We start from the raw sequence: 16,054 nt of genomic DNA, 5'->3' as shown, positions 1-16,054 counted from the left end.
ATTACCTGGAATTATGGAGGACTAGGAAAAGGAAAAAGAAATAACGTCCTCAATACGAATTTATTCGCCAAGCTCACAACACCGTGTGACGCTAATAAGAAAAATAAAGCAAGAATACAGAAGTAAAGAGAGAGATAGTTTCTGCTCAGATTGCGATTCAGAGGACTGTCCGTCCGTGGTTATCGCCTCACTCGCAGATACACGTTCATTCGACGTCGCTTGTTACACCCTCGTCACGTTATCGTATGATCGGAGACTACAATATCTTACGAGTTTACAACATGAACTGGCGATTTCGCTTCGTGGCCAGTCGCTTCTTCGCTAACCGAGATTTACAACCCTGGACGAAGCTCTACACTGTGTTACAGATTTCTATTATCTTATCCTATATATCCGCCACACATGCGCGAGACATGTACGAAACGTGAGCGAACGTAACGGGTGACTCGTAAATTTGCGCTGCCTACCTTTCCTTGCCTACTTGCTTTGCTGAACTGCTTAACACGTTGACGCCGGCGTGCACCACCGGTGGATCACGCGTGTCTGTCCCGTGAGGCGGCGTACATTCGGGCGTCCCCTCACAGAAAAGACCCTGAATATCGGCGCCGGCGTCAACGTGTTAATCAACAATGCAGGCTCTTCGGAGGATCGCCATCTCGAAATGTTCCGGACTCGACCGGCAACATCCTTCGTCGCCGAGTCTGCATATTCTTAGACGAGCGCACCGAGGACGATGGGACGGACGATGGTCTGGACGTGGAGACTCATCGCATGCAACCTATCGTCCATCGGGCTACTCGAGGCACACGTGCAAAACTGCGCTTGCACTGATTCTATCGAAGACGGGACACAAAAAGATGGTAAAGTAAAAGATACATATATGATTTCGATGGGAAAATAGTTTTTACCGCGTTTGAGGGTGAAATACTTTATTGTACGTGGAACCCCCAGGCTGAGGACAAGTTACAGAACGTGGAAGTGGATGGTCGAACGTCGTCGAAGTTTTGTTAATTTATCGTCGTCCAGAAAATCGTTCGATCGTGAGACCGTCGAAATGGTATTAGCTTTTGAGTAGGTAAGATAAATGGAATCGAAGCAATATGGAATTTATTCGAATATTTGATACATACAATTGGACTTAAGCAATTAGTATGTGTACACGTAAGTACTGTAACGAATACAGTAGCATGTAAATAGTTTCTGCAGCAACTATATATTCATAGAATTTTGAAGTAATATATATGAAAATATGGAAGCTTCCTTCTCGAATACGTCTAAAAGGACGCTTAATAGCCGTTGAATCTGTCTGCCTAATAAGTAGACCAAACTAATCCAAGACCGCAGACGGAATTTCGAAATCACGTTGAAACAATGAAACCGTCGCGATGCCAAATATTTGCCTCCTGGCGGAGACTTTGGAATTCACAAGTCGAAGAAAAAAGGAAGAGAGAAAAAAGAAAGGAAGATTGGAAAGCAAGAGGAAAAGGATGGGAAATTAAACAGTAAATAATTCAAGAAGCTCTTAATGATTCTCTTTTTCGCTGGAGGGCGCAGTGAACTTCCACAGGGACGGGGAAAAGAGAAGAAAGAAAGAGTGCGACGGAGAGAAGACCGCAGAAACGGGTGGTAAGGGGAAGAGAATAAAATGTACTCGGTCCCAATGTGTCCTTTTATTTGAACTTGCTGGGAGATGGTAGCATGGAATAGTTGGGGAGGGGGTGTGTGTGTAGAGAAAGACAGCAGGGGCTTGGAACCACTGAAAATTCCGGAATAGACACTCAGTGAAGTACTTGACTCGATTATGAAAATGTACTTTGCCCGCTCTCTGTTCTCTTTCTCACGACCCTCTCTTCTCGTATTCCACAATTTCAACCTCTCTTTGATCGCCGCATAAATGTCGTGAATCCAACGCTGGATGCACCCGCCCATACGATTAGTCGCCGTTGAATTAATTCACTTTTACCTAGCGACGAATATATAATATTACGCGTGAATAAGTTGATCAATTTGGTTAATTAATTAAGAAAACAATGCATGTGTCTTGCAGTGTAAAGTTCGACGAAAGGGAATTAAAGGAAGTTTTGTAGCATTAAAATACTCCAGGTTCTCGAAAAGGATGATGTTCGTGTTACCAAATATAGTAATGAACCCATTTAATATATCCTTCGAAACTACTTAGATTATGTTTTACATTAATATAATTCAAATAACACGCAATAAATTCCTTTAGTTTTGAATAAAAGATATACATACGTATGTATGTCGAGTTATAAAAGAGCAATATTTCCCTTGGACTTTTAACAATATCAGACAACAGATTTGAACAGGAAATATCAAATAACGAAATTACAAGGTAGTATTATTAAATATCCGAGAGTCTCGGTGCACTTTAATTTTCCCAAGCCAGACAAGAAGAAAAAAATTAATCCAGACCTCCAGCAGACCGCTACTCCACTTGGCTCTACTCAAAACAAGTCGTCCAAAACTGCGGCGCAAAAAAAGGTCAATCGAATCACCATCAGCCTGCATAGTCACTCGAGAACTACTCAACGGAACAAAGAGCAAGCTGTCGAAGTAACTAAAGCAGGAACATAGCGGAGGCAGAGCGCTGCCGTCGAAAATGCTTCGGGAAAGTTGTTCCGGCTGCTCGCGTTACAGCTCGGCCTCGACATTATCATTTTCATTTACATCTCTGCCACCTTTTAGCTTTCCTCTGCTAGCCACCTTCGTTCTCTTTGCGTCTCCCCTATCTCTACGCCGTTTCGTTCTTCCTCGTTGTTTTTTCCCCCTCTTTTCCTTTTTTCTTTTTTTTTTCGGTAGTGTAGCATCTCGATACAAGAAGCAAAAGCAATGTAAGAGAGGAAGAGAAGGAGGAAGAGGTGGAAAAGAAGGGGAAGAGGGTTGGTTCTCCCAGGAGAGCAGCAGGAAATTGCACGAAGCACTCGAGTACTCGAGGCTGAGGCGAGAATCCAGCCGTACCCACGACGTCTTCGTCGTTTCACGTCGTTAGACGGTAAAAGTGCGACGAGAATCAGAAATGAGCAAGGGCACGAGCACGGCCCTCTTCACCGAACAAAATTATAACTGGTTTCGCTCGGGGATCTCTTGTTTAGCTTTTCTCGTCTGTTATCGATACCAGCCATCGGCCACTGCTCGATACTATCGAAGGAAACCCGTGTTTTGTATTCGCCGGACGGTGTTCCAACGAGGAAATTACGGTGTTAGCTGATGTAATGGAGGTTTTTGCAGTTTAGATGGAATTTATATGATCTACTCTTCCGACAGAGACACTGTTGTTCCAGAGGAGTGTAGGTACTTTAGTCGAATTGGATTGTTTATGTCTTATGTACTTATTCTTGCCATGAGTTTAAGCAAATTACGTTGAAATTTTAATAATTCGTAATAGCGATTTCCATTATTATTTAACATTGTCGACTATAATCTATAGTCAAAAGTATGTATAGTTAAATGCAATATTCCAATTACGTAAAAATTTGGAATTGGTGTATGAAACGTGTTTCATACGTAGGAATTGTAGATTTGAATAAGAAATTTGTTACACTGGTGGCTACGTCCACCGATAAATGTTAATGTTCGGTGTTATTAACTATAAATTTTGTATCGCACGCGATGACGCGGGTTATTACCGTTGTTTCCCGTATGCATCTTTTTGCTTTAAATACTATCGAAGCTCTGGTGTTTTGTAGCTCGGGAGAGACAAATTTTGAATGGAACAATATCACAGAAATATCTTTTTAATTAGAATCTATAAACTTTTAATAAGATAATTAAGCTTTGAAAGTGCCTTTATCGTATTATTTCTGCTAAAGTTTCGAAAACACGAAAGCTTTGATTGTAAATAAAAAAAAAGAATCAGCACGCAAGATATCGTCGATAAAAGAACGTCAACCCCGTTATCACATTCAATAAAAAAAGCCATTTATGTAAACAAATCACACTAGGTGTTGCGTTAAACGGCGTAAAGGCACGTTAGAAGAAAACTGGGCAAACGATCGGTTCGCGTGTCTGTATAAACTCGGCTCGAACTACTGAACTGAAGAACTACGGCACGACTCTATATGGGTCATTCTTCTTCCGGGTCAGACATCGTGCATCTCGAGTTCCACTCGCTTCTTTCTTTTGCTAACGTATCTGGCAAACGAAACGACGGTCCACTTTTTCTTCCAAGACAGAATTTCACGTAACAATTTGCTCCAGGCGAAACACTCGAACAACTTAAAACGGAAAGAAACCACGGATGGTCTCTCCCGTTTGCCACGTAAAACAGTTTCTTTGCAATTAACTTGGTAAAAGGATACTTTGTTCTTGAAAAAGATACCTACTGCGACTGAGAACGTAAAAGTGTATCGCGTTCAGCGTTCTTTGTATGTTGAAGAGCGTCCTGGTTTTCGGACAGCTGTTTTTGTTGTTTGAGTTAAGCGAGGAGTTAATACTGCTACGATCTTCGAATTTTTATACTTTAATTTCGCCCTCAACAAATAAACAGGATTTGTAATGTTCCAAGCAAGCATTTAACAGGAAACGCGAAATGATGCATAATAATAAGACACTGTTTTCATATTTCACACAAATTGAAGATTCTTTTAACGTTAAAAGGACGTAACTGGATCGAAAATAAGGAGAAGAACGAAACAAATAATTAAAGGAAGGATAAGGTAGTAAAAATACATAACAGAAGATACTGAACTATAATTTTGACGATGAATGTAATAGTATGATGATATGATATCGATTTACGACTGAAGATGTAACGTGACGTCAATATTTCATTAAATAAAAAAGTGTGATTAAAAAGTTGTCGTATGCCAAACACGGAGGTACGATGATTAAAATTGTCGACTGTAGCGAGTGTTTCATTTAAAACTACAAACTACGACGATTAAAACTTGACGACTTCCATTAATGCGGCAGAACATTTGAAAGTAGGTGATCAATTTTTCGCGATGATAAAGCGCACTACTACCTATGTATTTTAAAATTGCATTCATTCCGCTCGCCAATATTTCATTCGTTCATAAACACAGAACAATTAATAGTTAATGTCACCGTATAATCTGAACAAAAGTAATAACATAGAAGTTTAATACCATGCTACCCGCAACAAATTGGTATTTGATAAACCCGGAAGATCATAAAAGACCAAACATATTGGCAATGAATCAAAACGAAAAGGATACTGTATAAATTCCTCGTTACCTATACTCGACAGTAAACGCAGGGTATCAACGTGTTTCATAAATGCATAAACTTCCAAAGAATCCCAACACGTGATCGATAACCTCGAGGCCAGAGGCGTTACGAAGAGAACAGCTGGAACAACGAGGACGATATTCATGAATTCCTTGTGCATAAGAATGCAGTTCAACGAAAACTTTCGAGGGCGTTGATGTTATTAATAGTCGAAAGTTAACGATGCCAACGTTGGATCGTTCTCCCTTAATCGTTCCATCCAGCTGAAACTTCCGTCATTTCCGCCGCGACAATTTCAAACCGGAAGAAACTTTCAACGTAAGCTGTACGAGATACATATTTGAAATTTTATAAACGAACACGTGCTTGGTGACTAATACGTCAAGTAGCGCCCAAATATCATTGCAGAAGTAGATTACATGAGTGAAATCTGATAGAAACTTTTGATCATGAAAATAAAAACTAATAATAACTAAATAAAGTTGTTTGATAATAACGATAACGGTGTGAACTATTTCGGTAACATTGTCAGTCATCGTCTTGCGCAAATATAGTATAATATTTTAAACAATTAAACGTTATAGTGAAATATATCTCAATTGACTACGATTCAGACGGAAAAATAATACAAAATTCGCGTGAAAATATCGCGTTAAGAGATAGAAATATAATATAAGAGAAGAGTCGACTACGGATATTATCGATCAGACAAATAACAAACTATCCTAAAGCAAAGGTTTCGAACGTAACAGAATATGTACAGAATGGCAGACAATACAGAATGCAGACCGAATCAAGTAAGTAGACGTTTCCTGTAACGAGTCAGACCGAGGTCGGGTATTTCCTCGAAATCGGACGAAAGCCTGAGAAAATGTGAGATTGGGGAGCGTAAGCTGAACGAAATGGCGTGTAGCGGGTGTTTCTAGTGGTGAACTAAAGCAGACAAGATGCAAATACCTTCGTGGCCACTGTGCATATTAACAAATTGTTTGAATATTTTTCTTGCTAAGAATACTCTAAAGAATATTATTGGTACGTGGATTCTTTAAAAAATAGAAATTCCTTTCCGAGAAGAGTTGGCTACGGACATTATCAATCACAAAAATAATAAATGTGAGTACCTTTCGTGGCCACTGTGCATATTAGTAAATTGTTTGAATATATTTCTTGCTAAGAATGCTTTAAAGAATATTGTTGGTGCGTGGATTCCTTAAAAAATAGAAATTTCTGTCCGAGAAGAGTTGGCTACGGGCATTATCAATCACAAAAATAATAAATACGAGTACCTTTCGTGGCCACTGTGCATATTAGTAAATTGTTTGAATATTTTTCTTGCTAAGAATACTTTAAAGAATATTGTTGGTACGTGGATTCTTTAAAAAATAGAAATTTCTGTCCGAGAAGAGTTGGCTACGGACATTATCAATCACAAAAATAACAGACTACTCCATAAGCGGAAGATTCGAACGTAAGAGGATAGTACAGAATACAGAGTGCAAAGAGAGTCGAGTAAGTAGATGTTCCCAGTAACGAGTCAGACCGAGATCGGGTATTTCCCTGAAATCGAACGAAAATCTGAAGAAAGTCTAAGATTGGAGCGCGTAAGCTCGACAAAATAGCGTGTGGCGAATCTCTATAAGGGTGAACCACCCGAGACAAGAGAATTCGACAGGATGTCACGTCTTGATCCATGCAAAAGGTATCACGTTGGATAGCGCGGGGGTGTCTTCGCGGCAAACACGATGGAATTCGGCTGGAATTCGGCAATAAGGTCTAGCCGATCCCGCTGTCGACAGCTGACACGCATGGCGAGGTTCCGGGCGTAGAGTTGATGAAAAAAAAGCCCGGAGATTAGCTGGATTTACCGAGATCCTCCTCCTCTTTCTCACTCTCTATTTTCCCCTCTTCGTCCAACAAACTACGAGGGGGAAAAAAAGTTACTTCAATCCCCGCGAAAATCGATTCGTTCCGACTGTATTTTTTTCGACTTCGAAAATTAGTTTCCCCTGCAACAGTCGACTAGAAGCACGACCTCCGTGTCACCGGGGGTAAAAGCTGTTGGTTTTCAAATTAAATTCCACGGAAGCTAATGATTATTAGCGACGAATCTGTCTTAAAGGTTGTCTATGGCAGATAAACTAACGTTATTTCGCTTTCGAGCGATTTACGGCGCGCGCTTAAGTCAATAAAAATGCGAGCGACAATGTACAGAACGTGATCAACGATAAGTAAAGACGAATCGTCATGTAACAAGAGAGGAATGTTTGCCCGATTTGAAAAACATATGAGTTTTTTAAATTTACGTATATTTATATTAGAAACTCGAAGAACAACGTCACCGATTAAGATATACTTCGTTTCGAAAAAGAAGAAAAAGTCATATAACATAAAGTCACTAGACTTTGTGATGTAAATTATTGTTTGTCTCTTTGTAAATTTATAATTTGTAATTTTCCAGTTGACATGAATATTTTACCATATTTTACATATCAAAATTTCTACTATTTTTTTAATTAGCTTTGCACTATCCATTTGGTCGAGGAGTTATTGCCAAGAGTAGTATCCTATCATTTCACTGACAAAATACACGATATCTGTTAAAATCGAAGAAATCAATGAAGAATTCTAATTGACCATAAAATTATCTTAATACATTCACTGACTAAGCTTAGTCTTATTGTTACTATTTTCGTGTCTTTAATTCCCAAAAAGGAAGTTTTTCAATCCGATGTAGTTCTCAAAATGAAACACAAGTAGTTAGAGATTAAAACAAGCCATCCTCCGCGCAAATGTGTAAAGTTTGAAACTTCCCGAAGCAGTTCCAACAACTGCTAATAAAAATAATCATTTAAAGCAATATTCTTTAAAAAGTTAACAAAAACCAAACCTGCCAATCGAGTATAAAGCAAATACAGCTTCTTGTTTTTCTTCCGACACCAAGCAGCTATTTGGCAAACTGAATTATCCAATGTTTGTTCGAAACGCGCGGGGCTAAATTTATTTTAATGTAATCCCGCGTGAACAACGCTCCGTCGGCTGTTTGTCTACCCGGTGCTTTCAGCGACATCATCGCCCGCATATCCACTTCGATATATATGTACCTCATTTTCATATCTAAATAGCGTAGAAATGGCGCACGTGTAACTGCTGTTTGCCACCCGTTAATCTACATCTAATTCATTAAGTTAGTTTTGCGTCAGTCAGTCGCGCGTGATTTTATTATTAATTCGTCCTGATCGACTTCCCTCTCTACGTTTCTACTTTAAATTTCTACCAACTTCGACTAACTCTCCCAAATGTTCTCTGAAATATTTTCTACCGAATCACATTTTTCCATCATTAGAAATTTGTTTAAGTTTAAAGAAAATAAGCAAGAATCAGTATCAATATACGCTCCTCTATTTTCTACAAATAACTACAGTATATCTGAAGAACAATTCATACAATCGTAGCAGGAAGTTAGCAGGATGTTTGTAATTTTCCAATTATTTGCTTGGATAATTACTCTATACAATTTTATATTTAAATATTTACTGACGTAAATTGACTATTGATGTCGACGATCATATCATGTACTATTTTTCTCACGTTCAAGTCTCGTCAGCCGTTATATTGTCCATGATTAAAGGCCAGTTCCACGGTTGTTACGAAGAATATTTACTCACATCAGCATTATATTTATCATGGCATAGACCTAATGTCTATATCATTAATTACGTCCAAGTATAGTGAGTAGCACCTATTTCCATGTGCCTACAAAAATTTGATGCTATGAAAGTAAAATGTAGACATATAGAATCCGACGAAAAAATGCTTCATTGAAAAGTAAATAATACTTTTTACCATAAGATAAAATTTCAAAATTTAGAATTGTGTCCAAACATCCTTGGAATTATTTTTATGCGAATCTCTGCCATCACTACAGTTTCTGAATTACGTTCCATGTATGACGTTCGTATTACATTTCCGTTATGCAAATTCGGTTGCGTTTGTCCAAACAGGCGAGCAGCGATTTTCGAGCGATTTTCAGTCGCGTAAACCCTGCGGTTACACGTAATTCGTATATTTAATTAGCCGCGTCGGGCAACGGGAAGAAAAACGGACCAACCAAATATTTGCCGAGGGCAATTAGCCTTGAAGCTGATGGTGGCGCTCGCAAACGCGCTTCCGTTGCTTTAAACGGCCGAACTCCTCCGATTTCCGCGCGCGCGTTCAGTCTCGCGCCGCTGGTTTCGCTCCGCTCGCGCGCTTCCGCCGGTCAAAGCAGGAAGCGACGAACAAACCGTTCTAGGGGGTTCTTCCTCTCAAAGGATAAACTCTGTACCTGAACGTATGTTACTTTGAGTCAGGACGTTTAGGAAGATCCGAGACTTAACTTCGTTTGGGGAACTACGAAATTCGAGGAGCTATGATCGAGTAGCGGTGGAAGAAACGATATGCGAATAGTATGTTGAAATTTGGTAAACATAAAGAAAAGATATATCTTTGTATGCGTTGAGCGTTAAATAGATTTTTCTAAAGGCGATTTTATTATTTATTTATTATTTATTAAAATGAGTGGGATAAGCGAGTTATTTGAATTTCAATCAACTCCATTTTACGGTCAGTGAGGCTAAAGTAAATAAATAAATAAAAAGAATAGATAATAATTTAAGTACTTGTCTTTTTATTTATTATTAATTACTGTTTATGTATTTCTCTCCATTAAATAGCGATAGCAGTAACAATAGAAAGAAACGAAATAACAGAAGAACAATAGATTTTTAACGTAGGATAGCCGAGAATTTATGTACCTATAGCACGGACCGAAGTTTGATACTTCAAGACCGTTATGATCTACCTGAATCACCAGTTATAACCTCTACTCCAGCGATTTTACGTACCCACCACTTCTCACGCATAGTTTCAAAAAGAATGTATAATTTAAAATTGAATCCTTTCCCATTGGAAAACCCATTTCCAACTACTTCACGTCGCACGTATAAAAGATGGAAAACGATTCAACAGACATAAACCAAGATAGTGGAAAATACGTAGGTATCTGCACAATTTACTTCACTCATAAATGAGATAATAATTTCTACTGAAATTACTAAACTTGTCAAATTTATTGCGCGACAGTAACGCAACCAACTACGTCGGTATTAACTATTACTAACCACTTTCTTCAATTACTTATCGATTCTACCTTTTCGCTTCCTCAATATTCTAAGCTACTGAATTCTCCAGTGTAGAAAGAACCATATTTATTATTAACCATTGACCTAAAAGTTACCGCTGGAAAATAACCGATCGTCATAAGGTTGAAACGTTCCTTTTCAATTTACTCTACGACTCCAAGAAGCATAATTCTCGATCGACCGAAATCATCCACGGTATCATTGAGAATTTCCTGAGACGCGATTCACGCGCGCAGCATCGTCCTCGTTTTCCAAACGCGCGCCTTTTATGAGAGAAACGTTGTAAACGGTCGAGGGAGATTCTCGAAAGGCTTTGGAGCATCGTGATCGCGTACAGCTGCTGCAAACTTAAGAGTTTATCTGTTGAAAAGCCACGAAAGGACAGCGTCGAGTCCGCCTCGAGTCGTGCAACTGTATCCTCTATGCTTGCAAGAGCCACTTAGCAAACCTGGCTATACACCAGGACAATTTTATAAGCGATTAAACTTCGACTTATCGGATATTACGCCGGCTCTGGCCAGTCGTTAACGAAAGATGCACTCTGCATCCGAATATGCAACCGGTGAAACTAATGCGCCCCTTCGGACTATATGCTGGCTTTCGAAAACAAGAAACCTCGTTTGTTCGAGTAGATATCGCACAGGACAATTCTGGAGGAGAATATTTTAAATAATACGTAGACAGTGTAAAGTAATCATTGCAGCTTTCGTGTTAGAGGAAAGTCTAGTTTGCTTGTTAAATATTGAAAATACCTTTTCGCGGGAAGGTATTTTCAGAATAATTGCTGAATATTAAATTACGAATTAAATAAATTACCGGATGACGATTAAGAAATTTTGTTAATTTTGTGCAAACGTTAGGAGATTCGGGAATTTCAAGTATTTAGAATGCAGATCTCTTACATTTTCTAATATCTCTTGGTGGAAGATTCTTCGAGGGTAACGAAATGGAAACAAGAGCGTAAGAAGGTTAGTCGGCGTCCTTACCGCGGTAGAGACGCTAACTTCCACAATTTTACGTGGCCACTGCAGAGACGAAAGGAACACATAGACGGGAAGTTGTTGCATCTAAGTTAGAAAACTGACGACTCCAACTTCCAACGTGAACCGTCATCAAGGAACCAGCGAAAATACCAAACTCTTCTTGCGCTTCTAATTAAAACACACGCTCTTCTTCCCTCTGTTAAATGAGCGTTCGTAATGCGAACGTTGCGAACAATTAACAATAAATCCACGTAACGAACTCGGCCGAACGTTTAAGCAAACTTTTCCAATCGAGACCCAATTGTCGATAGAATTAAATGGGACTATTGATTACGTTTTCATTATATATTGAACGTTAAACTATTGATTACGCCGAGCCGTGATATTATTATTTCAATGATCAATTACCATCGCGAATCGAAACGATCAATGTTGACGGGAAATCGCGATAGAAAGTTCGCTGATTCGAACAACGAGTTCTATTTAAAATGAAACAAAATCTCGACCATTTAAGGGTCTGTTCCGCGATTTAATGTAATTCAAGAATATAATGGCGCCGATTACACCTACGGGTCGGGGATGGAGGATGATTGGGGTGAGAATCCAGGATTATACAATGGTTTCGTAAAATCGCGCGCTTAATTAAATACAATTTCAATGTTTCAACGCGTGGCCCTTTCGCCTGGTCTAATGCAAAATATATCATTTCAATTTATATGCAAATTAACGCGTGTATTTTGATTATATCAGCCGGACGTTTATTACCGCGTCGCGCGACTGCAATTTGTACACCTTTTTCCCCTTTATTTTTCGTTCCCAAAATCATCCACCCTTCGCTGGACGGCTGTCTGTTTTTTCCCTTCTCCCCCTTCTTCCTTCCATTCCAACCGAGCTACCATCGATGCATCTCGTTCTCCCTGTCCGTTTAATAAATGTTAATTAGAGCGCTTTTTAATTACATTAATGGAGTCGACGATCCGAGAACCTCGCGGCGTGAGATCCAATCGCATGGACGGATTTTAATTTATACAATTATCAGCGAATTTCATCGATCGCGTCTGCTGCTCCCGATGGAACACAGATTTCCCTGTTTCTCTTTCAACTTTTTTCTTTTTCGCGTTTGTTATCTCCATATGGGGTGATCGTCAACTCGTCTGTATGCTTGTGTGTACGTTTGCATATGTTACTAAGTATATGTTATTACTCAAACGTTTGAGCTGTCAGTAATACGTAATTGATAGTCAATGATGCTGTCAATAATACGTAGACTGGCAATATTTATACATTTACGGGAAATTGCAAAATGTTAAAGAATGTACTGACATATATAAAAGATCGAAAATAAACTATTGTTGTAATCACTAATAAAACAATGCTCCATCCAGATTTCATTTTCTTTTAATTATATTCGTGAAAAAAATGAATTTGCATAAATATGCTCGGTCTACTTACGATCAAACTCAAAATGTGGAATTAATTTATCGTACTATATGTGATAGCATTTCAACGATACACCGTGAAAGTGAAATAAATAGGGCGATGTATTTAAAAAATTAAAATTCTTGTAAATATTACTAATATATCTTCGTTCATTCGTTTGAAGGCAATTTTAAACGTATAATTCGCTTGCTCGAATCCACGAATCCCACGTGTATTTCCCTTTCTTTTCTTTATTTCATTCCTACTTCCGCTGCTCTAGTCTCCTTCGCAATTTCCAAGAGGGAGAGAAAGCGAAAGAAGTTGAAAAGCGGAGGAAGAAAGAGAATAAAAAGGGTACACGGTGATGGAAACCGGAGAGTCAGAGGCGACTGCGATTTTCCGCGAGACAGGCCAGCGCAGAGCGCAGACGAGGACCCTCGGCAACGCACGCAATTAAAAGCCGAGACAACGCTCGCTGCACACCCCGAGATGTTCATAAACACGCAGCACGCCGCTATTTGCGAAAGTTAATAAGCGTGTACAGGCATCGTAACGCGTGCTTACCGTTCCAAGCTATCTGGTTCCTGCGAGAACGGACACGACGCACAGTTTCGCCGTGCTTATTTCCCGCTTGCCCTTAGTCGACGCTCGGAATACAAATTTCAATATTGCAATGGACGTACGAGGCCTACGGAAGGATATTTGAGTCGAGCTAACAAGGAGATGGCAAAAACCGCGAAATCTCGAATGAGTTGTTTGTATGTGCTTTTGATGCTTTAGGCTGATGGTAAAAAACGGTAAAATAAAGAATCATTTTCGAGAGATTAATAAGTTTTTTCTATGTCTCTACATTTATAAATTCTTTTCATATTAATATTATGACTTTTTTAATATTAAATTCCTCCGATTTATTTTGATGAATGTTCGACTGCTTTTATTTGTTACAGCACTCCTGCAATATTTTACGATTTTCTGGATGGTAATTGCTTTAAAAACATTTGAGATATAAGAAGTCGCTGTATCAAGAACATATTGGTTGTCCGGAAAGTGTCTTTCTTCCGCAAACGTGTTTTTTACAACAATGCACCTTCGTACAAACGTGAAACCAAGTCTGTGAAATGTCGTGTTTATCTCAACAGAACAAAATGGATCGTACGTAATTTGACAAAATAATATAAAACAAAAAACGTTGTGCGTCTATTATTTCCTGATAAAACAAAAGAAACTTTTCGAATAAACTAATAATTTATCGATAACAGCATCTGCAGTCAACTCATCGGAAATTTCGCAGTTCCTGCCATCTCCTTGGAAGTAATTTGCTTGTAATTCGACAAGTTCGCCTATGAACAATTTTTAAGCGGTTTATATTTGGTAACATCTATTCACGAAGGTTAGGTATTAGGTGGTTGAGTTGGTAATTTCTTCACGTGGATGACTCAACGGTGAGACAAGGGTGAAATCTGTGGTAAGAGGTGGACATTTACGGGTTCTGGGCGGTGAAACATGCTATAACGGTTTAAATTACTAGCTATGACTTCATTTAGGGGTTTGCCTGATAAATTTTGATAATAACAGGGTGACTTTTTAGAGAATGTATATTTAGGGTATAAAGATACTGTGATAATAAAAAATCTACCCTAAGTGATGGTGGTTACACGAATATTGCAAATCGTTAAAAGATCTTCCAAAAAAAAAAAATTGATACTTTTTCAACACCTTTCATGCATTAAATTGTTGCATAACGAATGTCATTATATTCTGAAATGAACGTTTTTAGAAGTAGGAATCGTGTAAATATCTTTTCAGCGATTGTATGTTGATCTCAGTTTTGTAAAAATTTGGCAATCTCATTTCCTCGTGTTTCTATCAACGAAGGATGATGGTTGGAAAAGCACGATTTAACATGTTGCGGTTGGAAGAAAAGGATAGCATTATTAAACCTTATTAAAGTTAATATCAATTCAATTATATCAAATTAAATTATTTAATTCAGTTGAAAATTAAAAATGCAAACTTAAATTACTGAACATTGTTAAACATGGAATGAGTTGGTAGATTGAATTTTTTGAACGAAATAAATACACAAATGAGCACAATCGTCGAATGTTTTATAATTTTAAAAGAATTTAATTTTATTATTCTAATTAATAAAAAAAAATCACGACTACTTTAATTTCAACGTAAATTTTTTGATATTTCTACGACCACCGGAACTAGTAGCGGGGTCACGGGAGACCAGCCAGTTTATTCAAAGAATACAAAGAAAAAGTTGGCTATAAATCGAACGTAAGTCAAGCAGAATTGCCCGTCCAGTCTCTTTCCACCATTTGCCGAGCGAACTTTCCTCTTTACGAGAGGTCAAGAAAACCGAGCGTTCCGAAAATGGAAATGGCGCGGAAACGCGAGTCGAGCGTGGCTCTAACAGCACGAAAATAAAAGCGTCGTGCTTTCGTGTTTCCCGAGATCGAAAGGTGAATTTATCGGCAGGAGCACGCGAGCTATGTACGCTTCAAGATCAAAGGGCGGATACGACTTAAGTGCTTTTTATCAAGGAGCTAGAAGCACAGTGGTGACAGATCGCTGTGACACGAGCAACCACGACGGCGATGTTCGATTCGTACGTCGTTGATCTCCGATCGCCTCGAAATCACAGGTCGTGGAAAACCACTTTGACCTGTCGAATCCTTTCGAACGTGGATTTTCGCGGTAACAGACACCAGAGACAAATACAACCCAGAATGAAAATAAAAAATGTTGTAAAAACTAATGAAACTACTCTACTAAAGATAGAAATAATTTTTGACGTGTATTCAGATCGTTGTATATAATTTTGTTATAATTTTTCTGTCTTCTTTGATGCAGATTTCCAGAAAATAATAAAGCAAAAATACTAAGAAATACAGGATAGAGAATAAATTGTAAGATCGTATAATTCGTACGTGAAAACATATCAATTAAATACAGGGTGTTCAGGCAATTAGCTCTCTCAGTAAATAAATTCTCTTCGTAAACGGAAGTGTTTAAGAAAAATACAAAAGGACAAACAAACGAACAGATTTTTTAAAGCCACGGTTTCCGCCTAATAGAAAGATCACGTTAATGATAAATAATCATAATCTCTTGCGTACTTTTTTCCTAGAATTGGACAATTTCTAAATACAACACGAGATTACGAGACCATGTACTGAAAATCGAAAAACGACGTTATTCCCAAACATTTGCGCCACTTATCTCGTACCACATTCATAACCGGAACCGCGT

General features: G+C 38.5%; 1 long non-coding RNA gene across 1 annotated transcript in view; it reads right to left on the bottom strand.

Annotated features, from left to right (window-relative positions):
• Positions 1-1,090: 1,090 nt before the first annotated feature.
• LOC132916550 (uncharacterized) overlaps positions 1,091-16,054 on the bottom strand; it is a 56,812-nt gene continuing 41,848 nt past the window's right edge. Inside the window, exon 2 of the long non-coding RNA XR_009660123.1 lies at positions 1,091-1,963. This is a non-coding gene — a long non-coding RNA (uncharacterized LOC132916550). The remainder of the gene's footprint in view (positions 1,964-16,054) is intronic.

The sequence above is a fragment of the Bombus pascuorum genome, chromosome 1, assembly GCF_905332965.1.
Source record: "Bombus pascuorum chromosome 1, iyBomPasc1.1, whole genome shotgun sequence".
NCBI lineage: Eukaryota > Metazoa > Arthropoda > Insecta > Hymenoptera > Apidae > Bombus > Bombus pascuorum.
Note: the sequence above shows the minus strand (reverse complement) of the source record. Positions and strands in the feature narration are given on the sequence as shown.